The sequence below is a fragment of the Panthera onca genome, chromosome B3, assembly GCF_046562875.1.
Source record: "Panthera onca isolate mPanOnc1 chromosome B3, mPanOnc1 haplotype 2, whole genome shotgun sequence".
In the NCBI taxonomy this organism is placed as follows: domain Eukaryota; kingdom Metazoa; phylum Chordata; class Mammalia; order Carnivora; family Felidae; genus Panthera; species Panthera onca.
Window position 1 is genome coordinate 138,017,666 of NC_138344.1, and position 18,380 is coordinate 138,036,045.

The following is an 18,380-nucleotide window of genomic DNA, read 5'->3' on the forward strand; positions in this document are numbered from 1 at the left end:
GACCTGGAACCCGAGAATGTACCAGTTGGGGACTTCACAAGGTCTCTGTTCTGTTGGGTCTCAACATGCTTTGGTCTTCAGTAACTTGACGAAGGCAACCCTCTCAACTGGAAAAAGCACATACGTGCAATTCTGGACACCATTTTAGGGGGCTCAGGGACCCCTGGGGGAGCCTATTAAGGACTCCCGTGTGGTAGGAGGGGCCAGTACCCTGAGGAGTCAACTGAGGCACCCAGGCTGGGGAGGGACTTCACTCTACAGCCAAGCCAGGCCTGGATCCCAGTGAACTATTCTGTGACTCAGTTTTCCTCTCTCTATGGTGACTGTTTGTAGGCTTGATCACTGTTTGTAGGCTTGCTTCAGAGGAATGACAGGGGAAAAGGAGATAGGTGGGGATCTGACCTTCCTATCTATCCCCCCCCCCCGCACCCCACCTCCACCACGTCCACTTTATCTGGTCTCTTTTCGAGGAAAGGTTTCAAGGCTGTAAAAATATATACACTTGAAAGCCCCTGCAACTTTCCAGCTTATCAACTGCTGGAAACGTTAAGTGCTACAGATTGTCAGGAAGTCTCCAGAGAAAACCCAAGGAAGCCAATCAGTGTTGAAGAGGGAAGAAATCATTGCCAAACACCCCCCAGATCAGTGGAGGGGAGGAGGGGAGGGGGCAGCGCAAACCTTACGTGTGGCCACAGAACAAGCCAAGGAAAGGTCTTCTTTCTCTAAAGTTGTTTCCACGTTTCTGTTGCCCCCTTGGGAGGCATGACCGCTGCTTACACTGGAACTCAGTCATAAAAACAACCACGTGAGGAAAATAATGATACGAGTTAAATGTTGTATTAGACACACTCGGTCACTTATGGAGCCTGCCAGCTACCTGCCTCAACACCAGAAGGAAGAATACTATTTAGGATTTAGGGGTCACCTGAAAAGTGACACATCCACTTTTCACATCCATCACTGCACGTGACAGACAAAAGGGACAGCACAGTGGTTCCGACCACAGACTCTGGAGCCAGGCTGCCTGGGTTCCAGTGAGGATTAGCTGAGTTAATCCATTGATGTGCCTAGAAAAAGCGTCTGACACACAGCGAAAGCTGTTAATCCTGACCACATCCCCTGTGACCCCGGCCACGATCTCAGCTCTGCCTCACGACTCAGAGAGGTTAAGCTACTTTCCCCCAAGCCCTTAGCCAAGGAAGGGAGTACGGGGACCCTGATCCAGGATCGGCTGATTTTGAGCCCCCGACACATTGGCCACCCTGTGGCTCTAAAGAGCAGCCAGGCTACACAATAGAACATTCCTTGGGCAAACCTGGAAATCTTCCATGCGGCTTACCGAGCTCTCAAGGTTCACAGGGTAGCTGTAACCACCTCGGTGTGGCCTCTGCCTGCCTGGGTTCTAGAAAGTGTAGCCAGCCTGGCCCTGTCGCTGGGTAGGAGCACTGGGCTGGGCTGGAGGTGGAGGGAGGAAGTGCCCAGGAGGGTGATGACATCACCACCCAGCCCTTGAAAGATGAGCTGTTCCCTCCGCCACTCCGGCTCTGCTCTGGCGGCTCCTAGGAGGGGTGGGGACATCGGGCTGCCCTGCCGCACGGAGGGAGCCACCGAGGTGCTCCCGTGGCTCGCTCTGGACAAGGTGAGTCCTGGACAGGGGCTGGTCCAGTCGCCTCGCCGTTGCCAGGAGGACAGGAGATCCCAGCACCAAGAGAGAGTCTGCAGGTAAGTGTCACAAGGGCTAAAGTTCCCTCAGGTCCTGGGTGGGGGGGAAGTTCTTTCCCTTTCCTAGTCCTGGCAAGTCACAAGAACGGCTCCCAAACAGGAGGAATGATCTTGTTTGTTCTAGATTTGTCTTCTCCCTGAATCGAGACAGGCATGTGTGTGTTTGTGTAAACAATTTAGCTATCTGATTTCTGTAGATTCTGGGTAGCTGCCTCGGACATAAGCAGTAAGCAGCAAGCGTCGCACAGCAGGGATGGGTGTGGGGTGTAGACTCTGGAACCTGGCTTTTATCTCACAGCTGTGCTGATCATTGGCCCTGTGTGACCCCAGGCAAGTTTCTTAACCTCTCTGGGACTCAGCTTCTCTGTCTGCAAAGAACTCTACTTGCTGGCTTCCCAGGGTGGCTGGAGTTAAATCAGGTGGCAGATGGGAGAGGGTTTGTAACGCTCCCTCCTGTGCTGGTCCTGCCTGTCATGGATAAAACTGGGCACAGCTCAGAGCATGGGCTTTGCATGGTTTGGAGTCCCAGCTCTGCTCTCATCCCCTGGGTAACATTTTTGAGCCAACTATTTTCCCCCTCGTTTCCTGAGCATAAATATGACTTGGCAGGGTGGTTACAAAGGTAGAAATGGGCTCGTGCTTGCCTGCAAAGCCCCACGTGTGCAGTCGGTGCCCAGTCAGAGCTGCTGAGGGCAGGTGGTTCGTGAGCCTGGGTTGGGGTGGGCAATGGGCGTTGCTCTCCCAGGCAGGTTAGAATGTGCCTCCCTGAGTCACAGGCTACCTGTGGCTCCCGCCATCCCACAGGAAGTAGGAGCTGTGATCCAGATGTGAGATCACGGGGTCCTTTTTCTAAAGGAGAGAAGGGCTTGGCTGGGGGTGGGGTGGGCCACCCCAGAGGGTGCTGTTACATCCTCTGGAGGAAAACTATTCTATGGCCTTCTAGGCCCTGGCAGCAGTGGGGTGATGGGGGGCCCCACAGGCTCGAGGAAGGAGTTTGCTGCTTTCCCCTTTCATGCTGTAGAGAGGGCAGGTAGGTGTGGGGAACAGCCAGGAGGAGTTCGGAAAAACATGGAAAACAAGAATGACCCCGTGCCGTCCCCACAACAGGCGAAACCCTAAGGTCGTATCTCAGGTCTGTCCTAAATTCACAAAACCCCTGCAATTCTGTGCTCTAAGCCCCTCAGGGTAGGGGTGAAGAAACAGTCTCAGCACGGGGACATAAGCCCAGCCAAGCCCTTCGCTCGCCATCGGGGGAAATGTCTCGGCCTCTCTAGGACTCAGGCTCTGTCATGTATACGCAGGGGAAGGTTCAAATAACTGAGTCTAGGTTGGAGGAGTGGGGGGAACTAAGGGCTTTGGCTTAAACCAAATTCAGGAAGATACTGGCCAAGCAGGGACCAAGCAGGGGAAACAGCTGTGCCATGTGGTCTCTACTAACATAATGACTGTGTCTGGCCTGAAAGTTCAGAGGGGGTCAGAGGGTAATGCCAAGGACTGGTTTTCAGAATGAAAGCAGAATCTCCTCTGTGAGTTCACTGCTGCCTCCCCTGCACAGAGAACCACACTCAGCATAACGCAGGCACTTCTCGGTTTTTGCTGGATGACTGGATGAATGGATAGATGGATGGATGGATGAGTGGATGGATGGATGGATGGATGGATGGATGGATGAGTGGATGGATGGATGGATGGATGGATGGATGGATCAGTGGATGGATGGATGGATGGATGGATGGATGGATGGATGAAATGATGTGAGGATGGATGGATGGATGGATGGATGGATGGATGGATGAGTGGATGGATGGATGGATCAGTGGATGGATGGATGGATGGATGGATGAAATGATGTGAGGATGGATGGATGGATGGATGGATGGATGAGTGGATGGATGGATGGATGAGTGGATGGATGGATGGATGGATGGATGGATGAAATGATGTGAGGATGGATGGATGGATGGATGGATAGATGGATGAATGGATGGATGAATGGATGGATGGATGAATGGATGGATGGATGAGGGGATGGATGGATGGATGGAATGATGTGAGGATGGATAGATGGATGGATGGATGACTGAATGGATGGATGGATGGATGGATGGATAGATGGATAAAATTACTAAATCAAAGACACCCATCTGAAAAGGCTACATACTGTATGGTTTCAATTATATCACATTATGGAAAAGGCAAAGCTAGGGGATTGTAAAAAGAGAAGTAGTTGCCAGGGATTAGGGAGAGGCAGTGAAACTAATCTTACGATGCTGTAGTGGGAGATACACGTCATTATACATTTGTCCAAACCCGTAGAATATACAATGCCAAGGGAACCCTGTGGATGTTGGGTGATAATGATGTATCAGTATAGGTATTCATTGTAATAAATGCACCACTCTGGTGGGGGATGTTGATCACAGGGGAGGCTGTGCATGTGTGGGGGCAGGGAATATATGGGAAGTCTCTGTACTTTCTGCTCAATTTTTCTGTGAACCTAAAACTTCCCCCAAAATACAGTCTAGTTTTTTTTTTAAAGCACACAAAGTGTGTTGCTTTGAGGATTCAGACTATCTCAAGACCATGAGTCAAATGATCAGAACTTACTAAGATTTGACTCCCTGAGTACATCACTTCCAACGCCTACCCAGTCTAGGAATCCCCTGACCTGTGAGTATCTTTCTTAGTGCACACACTTCCAGGGATGGGGAGCTCCCTTCTTTACCAGGCAGCCCGCTCCATCTCAGGAGAGTTCTACTGTTAAAAAGACCTTTCTTAGACTGGAGCGAAACTCTTCTCCTACTGAGCGATGGGCCACTTTCTAGTTCTTGGGGCTGGACTGTCCAACTCCAGTCCTTATAGGTCCTTTCGGAGCTAAACCTCCACAGCCCCTTAACCAAGACACATTTTCTACTGCAAACCCAAACAGTCAGCTACTTCTTTGACTCTGTCATCAAAGTGGGGATCTGTGGGGTCCTGAGGGCTAGAAAAATAGAAGCCCTGGCAAAATCATCACAGCACAAAGCAGTGTGGAACACACATGAGCTCTGAGTTCAAATCCCGACTGCTTCCTCCTTAGGGACGCTCTCTGAGTTTGTTTTCTTGGGTGTGTAATGGGGATAATCATTTCTATGTCTGAAGGCCATGGTGAGTTTTAACTCAGAGGGTGTTGTGAGGTGTGAGCAGGTATCGGAATCACTGCAGGTGCCCACCTAGCAGAGGTGGATGGATGGATGGATGGATGGATGAATGGATGGATGGGTGGATGGATGGATGGATGGTTGGATGGATGGATGGATGAATGGTTGGATGGATGGATGGGTGGGTGGATGGATGGATGGGTGGATGGTTAGATGGGTGGATGGGTGGGTGGATGGATGGATGGGTGGATGGTTAGATGGGTGGATGGATGGGTGGATGGATGGATGGATGGATGGATGGATGGATGGATGGTTGCATGGATCAATGGTTGGATGGATGGATGGGTGGATGGATGGATGGATGGATGGATGGATGGGTGGATGGATGGATGGGTGGGTGGATGGATGGATGGATGGATGGTTGGATGGATGGATGGATCTGGGACTATCAGAGGTGTGGTCTTTGCCCTGCTGTGGGGCCACTACATCTTGGGAGTTCCCAGGGAAAAGAGCATCCCAGTACACACGTGCTCATGCTCCCAGACACCTCATCCTTGGGTGGTGACAGCAGGAGCCCCATCGTACTTCCCTTCGGGGCCTAACCTTTAGGTTTCCACCCTCCGTCACCCCCAGCACCTGCGGGCCTCCTGACCTCTGTGGAGCCCTGTCAGGTGGGGCACAGAGAGCTGGCTTCCAGACCACAGTCCAAACTCACGAGACAGCAGAGCGACCTCAGACAAGTCACTTGGTTTCTCTGGGCCTCATGTGTCCACACTTGAAAATCAGCGGTACCTGGACGGGACACCTCACAGGATGTCATAAACTGTAGAGTGCCTGTCACTTCTGTGGTTGTTATTGTGCTGATTTGTACCTGTGACACCTCTTCTCCTCCTCTTCCCTGCGGGTTCCCTGAGCCACTGCAGTCCAGTGTGGGCACTGCCCGATGGGGAAAGACTAAGCCACTTCCCAACGCCGCTGTGTGTCAGAGTCACGTGGAGCCAGGTCCCCTCCTCCCACCACCTGCAGACACCCAGGCTTTCCCCTGGGACTCCGACTCCTCCCAGCTGGTGGGCTTCTGCCCACACCTGGGAGACAAACTGCCTTTGCAAAGGGCTTTCTGAGGGGAACAAACTTGAGGAGAAATCAGGCCCTGTCCACGCCACCCTCCCCAGGCCCTTTCTCTCAGTCCTCGCAGCTAAGAGACGTGGGTCCCGCAAACCGTGAGCACCTGGGACCCATCATGGTCCCCACCCCCTCAACTCAGGAATGGGCAGAAACCCCGTCCTGAGAACTGGGAGAGTCCAGACAGCTCCCAGCCCGGCAGCTTGAGCCTCGACTGCTAGGACTCATCATGCTGGGCCTCCCTCCCCACCCTACTGGATCCCCTCCAGGGAAAAGATAGAGCCCAGCGCGGGTTTACCTACTGCACACTGGGACACACCTGCAGGGCAAGGTGACAGCCTGATCCTGAGGGGAGGCTCTCTGGGGTCCTTCCAGAGCCCCTGCGATTGGACCTGCCTAGCATGCCCCACCCCCCCGCCGGGAAGCCCAAGGGGAGCAAAGGGTGTTGCCTCCGGGTTGAACCTTGGGCAAGCCACCCCCTCTCTGGACCCCCGCTTTGCCAATTAGTAAAGCGAGGGCAGCAGAAGGGGCCTCTGGGCTCTCTTCTGACCGGAAGTGTCCGGCAATGAATGGCTAGGATGCAAGGACAGGTGGGAGAGGTACAAAGGTGGGACAGGTGGGAACAGGGGTACAGGTGCACTCAGCAGGGGCATGGCCGCGGTCAAGGTGGGTCTGCACACATCATTTGTGGCAGCCAAAGCAGTGGGAAGCAGGAGACACACGAATTGGGGCGCGTGGAGGCAATAGACTCCCAGGTCAGCGATGCCTCGCCCCTCCCTGCTCCTTCCTTCCCTGATTCCCCTCCTCCTCCTGGTCCTGAGGCCACCACGAGGACGGAATCCCGGCTGCACTCCTCCCCAGCCGTGTCACCTGGGACCACCACTTAGCCTCTTCTAGCCTTGGTTCATTCCTCTACAAATAATAATAGAACTGGAAGCCTCCTGAAAAGAGCTGGGAAGTGCCTGCTCTGTCTGGGGTCTCACCCAGGCATTAAAACAGCAGCGGGTGGCTGGCTTGTTAAATGCACGGGCGACCATGATGTGGTGCTTTGGGGATGCTCCCGTGTCCTCCTCAAACAATGAGAGGCGCCTGGGTGGCTCAGTGGGTTGAGCGTCCGACTTCAACTCAGGTCACGATCTCACCATCCATGAGTTCGAGCCCCGCATCAGGCTTTGTGCTGACAGCCCGGAGCCTGGAGCCTGCTTAGGATTCTGTGTCTCCCTTCTCTCTCTGCCCCTCTCCCACTCGCTCTCTCTCTCTCTCTCAAAAATAAATAAACATTAAAAAAAAAACCAAAAACCAAAAAGAGGATGCCTGGAAGGAGCCTCGAGAAACCCAGAAGAGCACTTCTGGGAGGGGGAGGGGTCAGAGCCAGGAGGCAGGTTTCCTGGTCGCTCCACACACTTTCGTAAAAGAATTTCATAGAATTTCATGGAAATTCTTATCATGAGCATGCATATCCCTTTGCAGAAATTTCAATATAGTAAACAAAATGAAAAAGAATGCAAATAAGGAGCCAAAGTCCTCCAGGTTGCCCGTTTCCCACACCCTGGGTCTGTCCTACAAATGAAGGGAGGGGACAATTCACACACTGGCACCTGCCTCCAGGAGCCTGTGCAGGGGAGAGGCAGTGAGGGGACAATTCACACGTTGGTACCTGCCTCCAGGAGCCAGTGCAGGGGAGAGGCAGCAAGGGAACAGGAGGGACCGCAGGGTGGCGGGGCAGGTGGCCCTCTGGTCCATTCTGTGACTATTGGGGGAAGTGCGTTCACTGAGCATCTACTATGTATGGGCTCTGTGCTGGGCACTAGGATGTTGCTAGGGACCCCGAAACTGCTTGCCATACTCAGATTCTGGGGAGGAGTTTTTCTAAAAAAAAAAAAAAATTTTTTTTACTTGTCTGTGCATTCCAGTCACATTAATCCCATCAAATAATCCCAGAAAGGAAAAGATGTTACAGACAAGATGACTGTGATTAATGAAATCAACTAAAGTCTAAGGTATGGCTAATAAATTGTTGTAATTTTGAAGCTTAATAACTGTTTAGAAAGGATTCTTTAGATTAAAGAAAAGGCAATGATCTGGCAGGACTAAGCTGGTCCCATCAGGGAGAAAGAACTTTCTTAGACTAGCACAGAGCAGGGCTGCAGGGGACGAGGTGACCCAGAACCAGACCTAACAGCACCCTCCTGGCTCGTGGGGCCCGCACCTGGGTAGGCTCAGCCAGGCATCCTGGGAGACCAGACTCTGCAGTGACAGTAAGAGGCATCTGGCCATCAGAAACCACAGTCATTAAGCCCTGGAATCCCCGGAGGATGGCCTCTGGCCTCCTCGAGAAAACGTGTTCCAAGGAGACCTCTTTGTCACTACAGACAGATTTGGGACTTTCGAGGCTTCTTCCCCTATGGGCCTCACCGTGCAAGCCAGCACCCACGTCCTAAAGGCTCTGGGGCACGGATGGGACTTCACTTCTCAGCTCAGCAGCCCCGAGCCGCAGGCCTTCCCCAAGGGAAGAGGGTCCTTTCCCAGGGGGGCCCATGGCAGCCATTCATAGACCTACAACTCTCTGCAAAGTCAGCTCCTTTGAAGGTCTATCTGGTCGCTGAGAGCAGGCTTCTCAGCAGGTGGCCTCCGGCCGCTACAGCCCCTGGGCAGGGGTGGGGTGAGGGGGACACTGGCCTGCTGGCCCGCAGCCCAGCATTCTGACCCAGGCTTGGCCGATTGTTTGCTGAGATACGTAGGGCAAGTCCCGGCCTTCTCTGAGCCTCTCCTCTCTCCCCTGCACCAGGGGAGCCTGTCCACACCCATCGTGCTGCCGATAGAGCAGGACGGTGCGTGCAGGTGCCCACACAATGCCAGGACTCCTCTTGTCCTGGCGTCCCCGAACCACTTACTGACAGTGCTCTGGGCTCCGCAGCTCAGACACCTGCCCAAGAGGCACGCAGAGCCTGGTGAGAGAGAGAGTCAAGGGCCCAAGAAACTCTGACACTGCACTTTGCCTCTGTGACCCCCGGTGGCATCCCCAGAGGATGCTGGACAGTCACACACAAGGCTTATTTCCAAGCGTCCCAAATCCAGTGCCAAATGGCGAGGTCTCCTCTCTTCCCGTCCTGGGCCTCTGTTGTCACCCACTGATACACACACACACACACACACACAGACCACACACATGCACACACGCACACTGCCTCTCTGCTGCCTCTTCGGCCCCCCATCCAACTTGTGACATGTCACTAGAGTCTGAGTCGCCTTTGTGGGCAGTTTTCGGTTCCTTTCCCATGAGGGTCCAAGACCCAAGCTAAGTGGAAGGTACGACTCACTGGGAAAAGAGGTGGCAGTGGGGTAGACTGGGCCATTACTCGTGCCACAAGTATATCTCGGCCCCACGCCTGGGCTCCCTTGCCGCCTAGAACTGCCTTAAGTATTCCTCCTGGTAAACCCACTAAGCAGGAATGGTATAACCACTGGAGGGTCAAGGAAATGTCTCCGGAGGCAAAACAGAGCTAGTCAGAGGCCAAGCTAGGCTGGGCTGGGCTGGTTCTTCCCGTGAGGACATCACGCCTCCCTGCCTAGGCAAGGGCATGAGGAGAGGGACCCCACTGTGGGTGCTTCCCACAGCGGGACGTAATACTGGCAGCCCCAGCTGGGCGCTAACAGCCCCGACGGGGACACCTTGCATGTCCCTGGCCCTGGACACCTGTTTACTGTAAGAATAAGTACCAGCCATGGAGATTTTCCTTGCAAGAGACCTGGGGAACTTCTCCCGAGAGTCCGTTCGGACTATGGGGGCTGTGGCTGAAGGGGCAGAGGTGGGGCCACCAAGGGTATTCACCGCACAGAACCGCCCTTGGATCTGGCGGGGACGTTGGAAGTGACTATTATTCCTGAAGCAGAAAATGGAGCCGAGGCTTAATGAGCGTGAGGAGTGATCCTCTGGGTTCTCACCACAACCCACACGCTGGCGATAAAGCGCCGTGTCCTACAAGTGGGGGGACCCAGACCCAGAGAGGGGGGCCCCTGAATTGATGTCCCACTATGAGTAAATGTCGGAGCTGGGATCTGAATGCCACCAGTGAGGCTCTGTCATCCAAGGTCTTTCATTACACAGCTCTGTTATCTCACAGGTCAGAGCTGACCTGCCCTAGGGTGACGAGCTGAAGCAGCTGAATAAACCAGGGGCGGGGGGGGGGGGGGGGTGGGAAGCGGAGGCAACACACAGAGGAAGGAAAAGCAGGCTGCTTTCAGGTCTTCTGCAAATACACCAGACCCCAACAGAGGAACATCTACACCCTTAGGAGGGAAACAGACTGTGGTTCTGAATGGTCCTCCCTGAGCAAAGGCAGCAGACCGACAGGCTCACGTCTAAAAGGGCTCACAAAACACGCTATCTCTGCCACCGTCGTGAAAAAAAAAATCACTCAAAGCCGTAACCCAGGCAACAGAGGCACGAGTCAAAATCAAGAACACAGATCAGGAAAGGATTTGCTTCTGCCTTTTCCTTTTGTTTCCTGGGGACCCCAAATTCAGGAAATCGGTCTGAGCCCTTGACATTGAGAGGCTTGTGCCCGGCAGGAAACCGCATCTTTCTAGGACGGCCCTCCCCGTCCCCAGTACTCATCTGGGTACTTTTCCTTGGGTTTTAGAAGCCTGCTGAATCCACCTGCTTGGAGCTGGTGGTTGGGTAAACAGGAAACCACTGAAGAAACAGTTCATAAATACTTTAAACATGTCATTTAAAATGAAAACATGATTGCGTATTTATTTACCAGTTTTTATGTAAGCAATTCTTTCGCTTTGAACGCAAGTTGGCTGATTATCTTCCTTACATATAAGCTAGCCCATGATTCATTCCCTATTTTTTTTAAATAGGAGAAAACACTCAGTTTATTCAAATATCTTGGTTACAAAAGTAATATATATTCTTCATAGAAAAATTGGAGGCTACTACAAAGAATAAAGAAAACACAAAAGCAACCCAGGATCCCAGGCTCAAAGGCAAACACCATTAGTTAATAATTTGGTATCTTGCCTTTCAGATTTTTTTCCTATTGTGTTGTCTATACAATTTATGCTCTGCTTTTTCTCCTGCTTGACATGATGTCAGAAATATTCTCTCTCTTTTTTTGGCAAAGGCTTTGGAGCATAATTTTTAACATATATAACCAATTTCCCAATCCTAAGTGTTTCAGTTTTTCTTTTTTTTTCCTCTTCTAAATGCTGATCAACATGTCTGTTTTCCTGTCCTTTGATCATTTTCAGAAATGCCAAGCAAAACAGGAAGGGAATTAGGTTCTTGATGTGTTTCAGCAAACGATCCAAAAATCGGATTTTCTGGAGACAGGTGTAGGAACCTGCCTGACCCTATTCAGAGAAGATACCCAGGCCACACCTGCCTGCCTTTCTCAGTCTGAGACCGGCCCATTGAACACTGCTTTCATGCCCATTGCTTTTATGTTGGATTGGCCCTGAGGGGTGCCTACAGAAATTGGAGCCAGGGAGCCAGAGACTGAAGACAAGGGATCTGGTATCTCATCAATGCAAACTCCTACTAATAGCAATCCCTGCTGAGAACATGTTAAAAACCAAACCCCTTTCCCCAATAAGGAAACTGAGTCTCAGAGAGGCTACGGGACTTGGCAGTAAGCAGGCACACAGAACCGTGGCCCCCATTTCCCCTGTGGCAGTCTTTAGCGTAGACTGTGTGGGAAGGTGAGCATTTTGGGTGCGGCCGTGCCTGGCACAGATTCAGAGTGGGCCAGGCAGGGCACCTCAGAGGCTTTTGTTTCTAGTTCCCAAACCGTGAAATACAAGGGGCCTAGGCAAGCTTGTGCATGTCAGAAATTCTCCTGGATCCTGGCTCGGGAAGTGGGAATTCTCCACCTGCTTTAGCACCAGAAATGATAAACCCTGGGGTCCTGTTGCCTCCCCCCTCACCCCGCCTCTCCCCTGGAAGGGTCTGCGAAGGTATTAGAGCCCTGGGCGAGTCGGCAAGACCCCTAGTCAGCTGAGCTGTAAACCTTCCTCGGCAGGGTTACATGAAGAGATAACAGCGGTCTTGTGTTCGACCCCCTTCTCCACCGCACCCGTGCCCCAAGAAGGAGGCAGCCTGGTGGGGCAGAGTAAGTGAGGACGTTGGTTTAAGGCCATACTCTGCACTTCACAGCTGGGTGGTCTTCCGGGGGTTGGTGACCTCTCTGAAGTTCATCTTGCACCCAGAAGTCGGATGCTGTCATACCCAGCATAACCGTCTCACGGTGCTGCTTGGAGAAGTTGGGGAGATCAGGTCTGTGAATCACCTGACACAGAGTTGACAGCTCTCATCCCTTCTCACGGATGGATTGAACCTAAGTGTCTCAAAAGAGAAAGGCCAAGGGCGAACAGGGCCGCGGCTTTGGATTGGGCCGCCATAAGCAGTCCTGGGGCCTCGACCTGTAGAGTTCAAGAAATTGTGGTCCAAATACACCAGAAACACTGCCCAGACTCTACTAGAACACCTCCAGTAACAGGAAAAGCATTGCAATTCGGCAAAGCCTCTGTCAGCTGCTACCCTGCCTGCCAGGATCGGGGATTCAGAGAAGCAAGGACCCTGTCCTATGTTCCAGGGACTGATAATATGGCAGTCGGGATGGGCGTAAAGGTGCAAAGAGAAAGAAAAGACTGTGTGTGTGTGTGTGTGTGTGTGTGTGTGTGTGTGTGTGTGTGTATGGTGGGGAGGGGGGTAATCTGAGCCTGTTTTGTTGTTTATCAAAATGAGGACAATCCTACGAGCCCCACCCTCCCTACAGGACTGAGGGAAACCCAGGTACACGGGGGCACTTTGGCACAGAGTCCCAGCCCTGGCTTGGCCACCAAACTCCTGAGGCTGTTTCCTCACCTGTAAAATGGGGCTATCCGCGCCCACTCAGAGTCTTTCTGAGGATCAAGTGAGTTAACGCTGCTTCTGCGCTCAGAACGCAGCGGGCGCACGGCACATGCTACACACGTTTGCTGCCAACGTCACCTTCCGCGTCACCTTCGTCACCTTCGTCGTCATTCGTCCTTCTGTCAAATATTTCCCAAGCGCCAGCCCCGGGGGCCAGGGCCGGTGGAGGGGAAGTCAGAGGCGTCTCACACGGTTCCAGCACACCCGGCCTGGCAGGGAGAGAGACGGTCGGGGCGGCTGTGGACACAGAGTGAGCTCAGACATAAGGGGAGCACAGGGGCTGGGAGCCTCACTGCAGGGAGAGCTCAGCCGGGGCCCCAGGAGGCCTCCTGGAGGAGGGGATATGAAGCTGAATGTGAAGGATAACAGGAGTTGGAAGGGCTCCTCGAGGAGCGGGAATGGGCAGAAGGCAGGGGGCACACCTGTGCCCAGGGCGTGCGCCGATGGTTACATGCTTAGGAACTTTGTGAGCTCGTTGAGCATCACATCGGGCTTGAAATCAACCATGGCAGGAATCAACTCACCACCACGACAATCTCCAAAGGCTACACATGAGGCCTTTCTCTCCCGGAGAGCCCGTTGTTAACTTTTGCTGGCACACCACCGCCTCTGGCTCCTCTCCGTTGGCTGGACAAGCCACCCTCGTCCGGACAGACGTCCCAAGGGCTAAGGGCGGGATGGCTCTTCCTCCTGCAGGAGGTCCTGGGCAAGTTCAAGTGAGCGGCGGGAGTGTTTACTGAGAAAGTGCTCACTGGGAGTCTACCCCACGCCAGGGCCTGGGGTTGGGGGGTGGGGGTGGGGGCGTGAATCGGTCCCTGGGGGGATTTTTCTCAGGCACCAACTTCCCACATCAGGACAGACAGACCCGGAGGGAGGCTGTAAATCGGTGACAGAAGGCAGACAGGGCAGGAAGCTGACAGAGCTTTGCACCAAGGGAAGCAGCGACATGGACAAAAGGCAGAAAACCTTAAGAGTTTCTTTTAGTCGCGTCCGGCTTCTGAGGAGGTGAAGGATCACCTAGATCCGCAGGTGGAGGGACCACACAGGACGCACCCTCCACGCTACGAGCCCCTTCAAGGCCACTGACCCATCCTGGTCACCACACCCCACCCCCTCTGGAGCCCACTCCGCCCTGCTTCTCCCCTCCCGCATCTCCCCCTCCCACCATCTCCCTCCTGCCCCACCTCCTCCGTCTCTGCTGCCTGGCTGCCTCAGCCCCCTGACTCTCTGCCTCCGGATTAAGGGAACCCCTCGAGCCGTCCAGATGACGGTGCCAGTCACACCCCAACAACACCATGCTCTGGCCGTCCGGGCATCCCAGCCGAAAAGCCAGGAAGATGAGATCGATGCATGAAAGCGGTATGGGGGAGATCACCTGGTGGGACTGCTCCGGGCCAAGGCCTCAGGTGATCGCCTCCTCCAGGAAGCCACCTGTGCCCCGCACCCTTGGGCGTACCCCAACCAGCTGGGAGCTACCGAGGGCACCTGCTGGCTCTAGTTTACCATTAGAGTGGCACCATAAAGAGAGACAGCGCAGCAAGGCACCGGGGTTCAAATCCTGGCTCCACTAGGTACCGGCCGTGTGACTCTGGCTTCTGCTTTCTCATCTGTGAAATGGGACCAGTAGTCAGACCTCCATCTAAGGTGGTTGCGGATTTCCTGGCCGACTCTTGATTTCAGCTCAGGTCATGATCCCAGGGTCATGGGATCCAGCCCCGTGTCAGGCTGCCTGCTAATCATTCTCTCTCCCTCTGCCCTTCTCCCCTGCTTGCACTCTCTCTCCCTCTCAAATAACACACACACACACACACACACACACACACACTGTTACGATTAATTTAGCCCGCTTCTTTTTCCTTTTTTTTTTTTTAAATGTGACTACTAGAAAATTTACATTACTTTATGTTTCAAATTAAATCTCTACTAGACAGCACTGCTCTAGGCTGTGGGAAACCCTAGACAGCCAGGTTTCACGAACAAGCGAACTGAAAGGAAGAAAACACAGAGTGAGGGATGCCAGGGGAACCTTTAAATTAAAAGAAACGTAAGAGACACATCAACCAACCCAACGTGACAAATAACTCGGGTCCTGATTCAAGAAAATAGCTGTGGGGAGCCTGGCTGGCTCAGCCGGAGGAGCATACGACTCCCGATCTCGGGGTTGTGAGTTTGGGCCCCACGCTGGGCATGGAGCCTACTTAAAAAAAAGAGGGAGAGAAAGAAAAAATAACTTGTAGAAACACCCTGAGGTAGTCACGGAACAGATAGGCACGTGAGATTTGCTTGAAAACTTACAGGAAGGGTTGGGTAGGTTTTGGTGTGGAAGACACAAGAGTGACCGTGAATTGGCAATTACTGAAGCCGGGTGATGGGCACAGAGATTCGTGATGGGAGCCTGTCGGCTTGTATAGATCTTCAAAACTTGCCCTAAGGGGTGCCGGGGTGGCTCAGTCGGTTAAGCGTCTGACTTCGGCTCAGGTCACAATCTCGAGGTCCGGGAGTTCAAGCCCCAAGTGGGGCTCTGTGCTGACAGCTCGGAGCCTGGAGCCTGCTTCGGATTCTGTGTCTCTTTCTCTCTTCTGCCTTTGCCCCGCTTGTGTGCACGTGCTTGCACTTGCTCTCTCTCTCTCTCTCTCTCAAAAGTAAATAAATATTAAAAAAATTTTTTTTAATTAAAAAAAAACTTGCCATAAGAATAAGCTAAAAAACGAAAACAAAAACACAAACCAGGGGCTCTGCCTAGGTTCAGATCCCGGCTGGCCATGCCTCAGTTTGCTCATCTGTGAAATAGGGACAGAACAATGGTCCCTACACTGCAGAGAGGTGCAAAGAAAATAGATTTGTTTTGCAGGTGCTTTATACCCTGTCACTGGCCTTCACACTACCTTTTTATGGGAAGCTATTCCCAGTTACCCAAGGGGCCAGGGCTCCTGCCACAGGTCATCAGCCAGACAAACCCAAGACATGCCCAGGTTTCCCTGCATCCCGAGTCCCAGCATGATATCCTTACCTGTGCTGGGGACCCGGGGCCAGCTTTTCCCATCCTCTCTGCTTCTCTGGCCTTGGGAGACTCAAGGCCAGTTCCTTTGCAGATCAACACTAAGAAACACGGTCCCCTTCCCCTCCTTTCTGGACAAGGTGTGACACGGGCAGAACTTGGAGCTCTGGAATTCTCAGCGCTGACTCCCTGGGTTCCAATGGGCTCCACCTTCCAAAGCAGAGTTGGGCCGAGGGCCATAGTCACGGGGCTGGGCAAGGCTCGGGCTTGCCTGTGGCTGTCGTGTCTTGGGCAGGCCTGGCCCAGGATCCTCAGAGGCTTCAGGGAGGCCGGGAGAAGGGGAACTTGCTAAGACTGGCTCATTCCGTCCATCTCCATACGAGCCTTTGGATGCCAGCAAGTGGGGAGATGAGCCCCCGAGACTGCAGGGTGCTAATCCACTGCCTCTGTTTCCCCGTGGTAGCTCATTTCCTTTAGGGACACGGTTGTACAGAGGTCTCCAGAATCATCTATGACAACCCCTCATCGTAATCGTGGAAACGAAGTCTCAGAGATGTCACAGCGTCTATCCCAGGGCATACCTGGTACTCAGTGACAGAGACAGGAGACGGTCCTCGAAGGATGGCACTAGGCTGTGGCTTGATGTCCAAGTTCATTTGATCCTGCCCGCCGTGTCTGTGCTCGTCGCCAACTATATCTCACACCGAACATGACAAACAAATGGGGAATAGGAGTTTGTTGAATGGGGGAGCCCGGGTGGGGAGTCCGGGGGGCTCAGTCGGTTAAGCATCGGGCTTCAGCTGAGTCGTGATTGCGCGGTTCATGAGTTCGAGCTCCGCATCGGGCTCTGTGCTGACAGCTCAGAGCCTGGAGCCTGCTTTGGATTCTGTGTCTCCCTCTCTTTGCCCCTCCCCTGCTCATGCAATGTCTCTCTCTCTCTCTCTCTCTCTCTCTCTCTCTCTCCCTCTGAAAGATAAGTAAACATTAAAACAATTTTTTTTAAAAGTTTGTTGAATGAAGCCCCCTCCCAGGAAGCGAATGGGCAATAGTAGAGGTCCCTTCAGAGACCAGATCTCAGAGGCTACAGCGTGGCAGGAGGGGACAAAACTCCGCATGCCCCAAACTGCGTGTTCTCCACTGTCCCTCTTGCACGCACCTTGGACAGGACCCGAACCACTTCGTGCCACGAAGTGTCGTTTTTTTTTTCTCTTCAGCTGGCTCCAAGTCTCCGTTTATTATGTCATCACCTCCTCGTTTTGTAAACTGGCTTCCTGGGAAGACGGTCCCGGTAGGGACACCCTTGCAGGTGGCAGGGGGGCCAGGCCAACAGCCAGTTTGGCAAAGGCCCCCGGCCACCGCCCTCTCCTGCCACCCCAGCGGGGCCACGGGCCCCCCCGGGGGCCACCAGGACCCTCAGGGAGCTTGAGTGTCTGTGGAAGAAATGAACGTTCTTCAGCATACCCAAGCCTGGGCCTGTCCCGAAGGATTGCTTTTCTGGAAAACACACTCCCTGTGGACGCACAGCCTTCCTGTTTTGCAAGGCTCTATTGCAAGGATTTCTATTTCCCCCCATTATAAATTCTTGACCTGCTTGTGACAGAAACCCTGGGACCTATAGGAAAGTGGAAAGGACATCTTTATAATCGCACAAAGGCACTGTTCTTAGGTTTGGTGTAAGCCATCCACACCTGTGTGGGCTAGGGGTATGAGGTGGGTTTTTTTTTTTACATTTTTAAAAAATGTTTATTTATTTATTTTGAGAGAGAGAGAGAGAGAGAGAGAGATCAGGAGAGGGGCAGAGAGAGAGGGAGAGAGAGAATCCCAAGCAGGTTCCACACTCAGTGCAGAGCCTGAAGCGGGGCTCAATCTCATGACCGTGAGATCAGGACCTGAGTCAAAATCAAGAGTCGGATGCTTCACTAACTGAACCACCCTGGCTCCCTGAGTCGGGGTTTTTAACCGCGTTCACAATCAGACAATGTTAGCACACAGCTCCTTCTTCTGCATAGGACAGGGGCAGCTGTGGAATTAAAAAAAAAAAAAAAAAAGAAAAAGAACAGGGGGCCTGGGTGCCAGGATTCCAGAATGCCAGGATTCCAGGACCTGGTTTCAAAGTTGAGCTCTGCCACCAGCCGGCTGTGCGTCCTGGGGGAACGCCCGCCATCCCCGGGCCTCTGTGTCCGCTTCTATAACATGAGGGAGTCTGATGAAATAGTGTTCAAAAGCCCTTCTCACCCTAGTATTCCAGGATCTAGTCAGGTTAACCTAGAAAGAGTTTCCGGGGGCAGAAGGAAGGAGGAAGGAGGAATATACCCGGTACAAGAATCCCGTGCTTCAATTACAGGTCCTCGGGCTCTGTCCCCAATGGCCCCAGTCTTGTAAATGCCTCCAGACCCCCACGTCGCCTTTGGCCTGTACCAAACCCCTAAATAACGGCCACTCCAGCAGGAGACAGGCAAGGACTTGGCTCTTGTCA

At 53.1% G+C, this 18,380-nt stretch overlaps 1 protein-coding gene across 2 annotated transcripts in view; it reads left to right on the forward strand.

Annotated features, from left to right (window-relative positions):
• Positions 1 to 1,043: 1,043 nt before the first annotated feature.
• BDKRB2 (bradykinin receptor B2) overlaps positions 1,044 to 18,380 on the forward strand; it is a 29,472-nt gene continuing 12,135 nt past the window's right edge. Inside the window, exon 1 of one of the 2 annotated variants that reach the window (XM_060620693.3) lies at positions 1,044 to 1,722. The gene's annotated coding sequence lies outside the window, so the exon portion shown is untranslated. The remainder of the gene's footprint in view (positions 1,723 to 18,380) is intronic. The other variant, XM_060620692.3, reaches the window with a different exon arrangement.